Raw genomic sequence first — 5969 nt, forward strand, 5'->3', positions numbered from 1 at the left:
CTGTCTTGATTTTAAATGCAGATCATTTCTTTAACTCACGATGTCACCCAGCGTTGGCGTGCCTCGGCGTCCGCAACAGCCGTTCCAGGTGCGCGCTCTCCTCCACTCCTCCTCTCCCGCATCACGCTACCCTCCTCGCTCTCAACAACAGGTCCGCACCCCTCCCCCTACACTATATAAAAAAATAATACTTACCGGCGCCTGGTTTCGATCCCACGACCCTGCGGGTAGAACGCAAGGTACATGGTTCTCTACCCACTGGGCCACAAAGCCGACACAGAATGGAAGGCTACGAACGCGCCTTATATTCTTGACTCATTCAAACTACGTCAAGAAGCTGCTAATACAACGCATTCACTACCTTTGGGCGGAACGCGAGGTACATGTTGCTCTTCCCACTGCGCAACAAAACCGACACAGAATGAAAGGCTACGAACGCGCCTTATATCGTGCCTCATTCAAACTACGTCAAGAAGCTGCTGATACAACGCATTCACTACCACCAACTCCCCGAACACCAAACGTTAACGCAATACACCCACCCCCTATGCGACGCATTTACTCGAGTCCCCCTCGCGGGGAGATGGGCCCTTTCTTAGCAAAACGGGGGTCTTGACGCCCGAAGTAGTTCTAACACGGAAAGACAGCAAATGCAACCAGGGCTGAGCAATAACTTTTACCGAACCGGCCAAACTGCTTCCCCTTACTGACTGGCCAGGGTCATTATTTGTAATTACAATGACTCTGGCTAGTCAGTGAGCGGAAGCAGTTAGACCGGTTGGGTAAGCACATCTTTGACTGCTTCCATCGCCACTACTATGTGACACTAAACAGACCATTGCCGGCAAAGCCTTTGTTCGCGCCGCGTTTGCGGTGTTTTCTTGATATCTTTTCGAGTTCCGCATACATGTTCAGTTCTAATTCCACTATAAAGTTGTTTGAGAAGCACGCTTAGGAAATCTCGACGAGTATTTGCTGTTGCGTCTGAAATCAGTTATTCTCGCAAATATATTGCGGGAGTCAAGATGCCAGTTATTATTTTACGAATCTTAAGTAGTCGTCGAAGGCGTAGGTAACACTATCGGAATCGGCGCAACACAATGTTCTGTTAACAATTGTAGAGATCATACGTCTACAGATGCGCCAAAAGCTACGCGATAAATGTCTCTCAGGTGTAAGACGTGTTTATGTACTGAGGAGAAGAATGATGGCTGCAGTGATTTTTACATTGTAATGATAATGTCATTCACCAGCAGCAATGCAGGATGAAAAGCTGCAGCTGTTTTAGAGAAACCTTTACTGCATGGCTCGCCTGCTTTAAACATTTTTCTCCTCACAGCCGTGTGTTAAAACTTATGCTTTGTCCTGTTAGTTCACACATTGTGGTTTTTAGGAAATACTAAACTTTCAGAGCCATATTTACGAACACAAAAAAAACAGGATGGGCAAAAATACAATGTTGCTTTTTTTGTTCTCTGCCGTCATGTGGGAGCCACCAGTCAAGACGAAGCCCTACCCACACATTGAGTACCACTTCAAGGATACGGGAGTCTGTTGTGCTTTCGTTCCCCGGCTTTGTCAGCATGCTGAAGTCAGCTGGCTCGATTATGACCCACGAGTCTATGTGCCACAAAAAAGCAAAGGAAACACAAGAGCACTGTGACGACCTCAACAAGAATAATGAACTGGAACCAGTAACTGCGGCCGAGCTATCGCAGGACCCCTGGCTATTTACGTTGATTCACGTGGAGAGACCATTTTTAGCCAGTGCGAAGATGTTTACCTTCTAATAGAGAATTTTGCGCTGTTTCCTTCCAGCTACAGAGTCAGCAAAATTGCAGTAACGGCTGGCCAGAGTTACTTTATTTAGCATTTGCCTAAGAAAAGTACTGAGAAGAAGAAGGAAATAAATGGCAACCCACAGGTATATTTTGGTGGCACGAGGTGGTGTTTACTTTGTTTTGTTTCGGCCCCCTTTTTCTTCCTCGTGCCCTCTTGCCATCTATTGGCTCCCGTAGTGTCACTTCAGGTAGGGCTCTCCGTGACGGTCATTATCAGATCTAATTTTCAAAGCAACTTTTTGAACAATGAGTATGTTAAAAAGGGAACGTGTTGAAGGTAACTGGGTGGTCATAATTAAAAGGACACTTAACTGACTTGTAAACAATGCGGGATTACTGGCGCTAAGTGTAGATCGGAATTCATAGGCCATGTTTCGACCACTCTGAGTGCGTTTGCGCGACTTTATTTTGTAGAAAAATCAATTCGAAATTGCTGTCCTATTCTCAGCAATCTTGCCCATTTTCTATGGCGTTTTAGTGTGACGTCAGGAGCTAATGACTTAGCTTGATTGCGCAACTGCACGGCTCACCGACCCTACCTACTACAGTGTCAGTCAGCTCAACGTTTATTCCACCGGCCGCCGATGGGTCGTCGCAAGTCGTTCGCTAAGTTGAAACTAAGCCTCGCGACGTTTCTGAATGGGAGAATGTGCATTTCTTTACTTTGTTAATTTGTACACTGTATGAAGCTACAATTCCAGGTCGCTCCACAGAAAAGCGCACATGCGACGCTTCGCTGACTGGTACGCTAGTAGCAAATTCTGAGGCCACTTGAAGGTGGGAGAAGAGTCAGCGAAGTCAATATAGGTACTAAGGAAATAAGATCCACCGAATCTTTTACCGTACAGCGTAAAACTAAGGAGCAGAAAGCCGTTTTTTGCGCTGGGTGAACATGCACAGTGGTCACCAGCACGACCACACTATCTAAACAATGGATTTGATAGTCATGCGATATTGTGGAAATTGGGGGGACGCTGACAGCACGAGCTCTCTACAACCGTCACATAGGCTGCTTATCATGCTTAAACGTCGTAAAAGTCTAAACTGGCTTACGTTATATACTTTATATTTCCCTCCCCGGCAGCACTGGCACGCGGCCAAGTGGTCTTGAGGTCTAGTTGGGTTGTTTTGCAAGTTGAAAGTTCGAATCCCCAAAGGTACCTTTTTTGTGACTACATTTTTTTCGTTTTCGGCCTATGTTTTCCATGCTGCGTTCACCATTGCTAGACCGTAACGTTCACTGCACCATGTGCGCGTTCGCAGAACGCGCGTAGACTGACGCTGACCCTCTAGCGAGTTCTCGTTGGCGTGCTGTTGCCCTAAGCACCGACTGGTTGCGGGCAGTGGGCACAGTCCAAAATCAAGTAGATCTTCGGCCTCGTACGAACACACTTTTTACGATACAGGCGTGAGTGAGGCAAGCTGAAAATATGGGGGACAACCACATGGCATTTGAGCGTCTGCGGTGACGCAGTGGGTGTTCGTCCGCTGCGTAGGCCTCGGCTAGTGATTTCTACGATTCCAAGCCGTCCTGCGATCCTTGTATTAGGCATTTTACAGCCGACATTGTGGCGGAAGCGCGGTATGACGAATATTGAGAGATGGAGAATGGCCCTCCAATGGTCACGTCAGATGTAGAGCATGTTGTTTTACAGAACCGAAACCGAAACTTGTTTGCATTCTAATCTGGGATGTCGTCCAATCATGGTGGACCTCCTCCCGACGTGAGAGCCTTTAGTTGGTGCGGCGGCAGCAGACCGCGCATGACAGTTTTTCTTCTTTCGGGCTTTATAAAATAATTACCGACTTATCAGCTGGATAAATAATAAAATGTGTCCTAATTTCAGCCAGTCTACGAAGTGCAAGCAAAAACGGGAACTTGAGAAATTCAACTCACTGTCCCTTTAATTCGAAGCCCTGCAAAAAAGCACAGCGCATTGCGCAGCTGTAGCTTTTACGCGTTAAACCCCACAATTCGTTCATATTTCTAACATTTATTTTGCGTGTTAACCTTCAGGCCACTCAGAATAGTTCGTTGACCTGCCAGTAGCTCCGACACAAAGGTATGCTGCTGCTGTGAACAAGGTCGCAGGTTTGATACGTATCTGTAACACCTTTTTCTGATGGAAATGTATTAAAAGGCTTGTGTACTTGCTATGCGCACGTTAGAAAACTGCAAGTGGGTCAATCGAAGGCCAACTGCACTCATATTTTGCTTCGACACAATGTAGTTTGACGTGCAGTGCGCATCACCAAATCAACAGGGACATTACTGGCAGCCCTACGAAATACCTTGATAATCGGGTGCAAATTTGCATAAAAGATCCGTCGCAGACAACATGAGATCCGCCAGCGGATCATGCAAACAGAGACGAAGCGGCAGTGACATTGCAGCCGTCCAGGTGATTGGTCCTCCAGCCAGCCAGGGAAAAACTGTCAAGCTCTGCTCGGTGCGGGTCCCCTTGACCTGCTGCAAATGTGGAGCGGTTGTACGCAGGTTTGCTTCGGCTTGCCTGCTGCACCGTGACTTCAGCCAGGCTGTAAGGACCGCAGTCTTATCAATTTCGGTTTCAGAGTCGCCCATTTTTGATACTCGTTTGTGCCATGCATACGCGTATGTCAGCTGTAATATTTTGTAACTTGTCTTTTTAGGCGTATAAATAGAAACAAGGTTTTCAAGAGGTCACATTTCTTAGTTCAGTTTGTCTTTATTCTGGAGTGTTCCACTATAGCACACCTCATAGCGATTTGTCGAGCATTGAGCCCGGGATTTATTTTTAATCAAATGCCGGTACCCGAACACTGGAATTCAAGGTTTATCACAAGTATTTTTAATTTCTTGCAAGCACAGTCTATCATTGGTGCTGCTGTATTTTTTTCGGGGAAGAGGCACTATACACGGGGCTCACCAACCTCAGGGAGGGAACTTGCCTGCTGCTACTCGTGTGCTGTCCACTCATCGTGAAGTATGCTGAGCCTGACGCTACCACACAAATTTCTCCAGAGGTTAGCTACGTTTTCAGCAGGCGTAGCATTGTTTTCTTGTTTGCTAAATACTTGAGTTCAAAGTTCTATTGTTTTTACGCCCTAATTTTCTTTGTAAAGCTTGGACGTGTAGGGCAAATATCATTTTTTATAATATTTTCTTTAGGTATTGTGTCTGCAACGCCATTCAGTCCAGCAGTAAAGCAGGGATTTCTGTAGTTCCGATAGTTTTGCCATGAAAACTATGAACTAGACTAAAAAGCACCCAAAATAACCTCGGTTGTTCAATAAGAAACCTGTTCTCTTCCTGAGCAAAACGTTATGGGGTTCTCAGATGCAGTGGGGGTGTTTCAATAATTTGTTCATGTGTTCATATTATCTCACGTAAAATGGGACCCTAAATAGTTTTGAGACAACTGTGTGGCAAATACCACAGGCTTGGCTCAGGGCAGAAGAGCTAAGACATTAAAAAAAGAGGACCCAGCATCATATAGAGTGGTACACTGGCCGCTAAACGGGTCGGTGGTGCTACCGTCACGAGGGCGCTGACTCCATTTGTACGAATGAATGCTGCCACGAGGACAGTGAAAACTCAAATTCCACCCGTTGTATCAGTTTTTATGATTTTCTGCCCGTTAGTATTTAAATTTTGGCATTATTGTAGCATTAAAAGTTGTGTAACAAAAAAAAAACTGTTGCGTGCATATTTTCAATTCTAGTACAGCTGGTTCAGCGGGTGTGACAAGTTATGTAGATGACCACGAAAAAAATCAGTTCGTTGTCCTGGAAGATATAGGAAATAATGTTACTCTTTAATCAAAACATTGTTTTGAGATAATTGATCCCAAAGTAAAAAAGAGGTGGAAAGCAATACTTTCTTGCCAAAGACACCACTGGAGCCATTTATTTAAAAAGAACCAGCTTCGTAATCACCGTCGAAGTCATTTTTTTCGCGTTTCAGCCGGTTGTCTGTCCTTCCTTCACTATTTTGCTGCACCATCGTACAGATCTTTTAACAAAGTATTCCGCTCGTGGTCAACATCTTTAAGCCACTTGATGGTGGTGTTGCGCACAGTTTTGTTTTAATGGTTTCAAAATGCTGGCTCGCGTGTTGCTATCATCATTTAATGAAAAAACAGCATC

The sequence above is a fragment of the Haemaphysalis longicornis genome, unplaced genomic scaffold (genome assembly GCF_048455015.1).
Source record: "Haemaphysalis longicornis isolate Haplotype H1 unplaced genomic scaffold, Haemaphysalis longicornis Haplotype H1 scaffold_8, whole genome shotgun sequence".
In the NCBI taxonomy this organism is placed as follows: Eukaryota; Metazoa; Arthropoda; class Arachnida; order Ixodida; family Ixodidae; genus Haemaphysalis; species Haemaphysalis longicornis.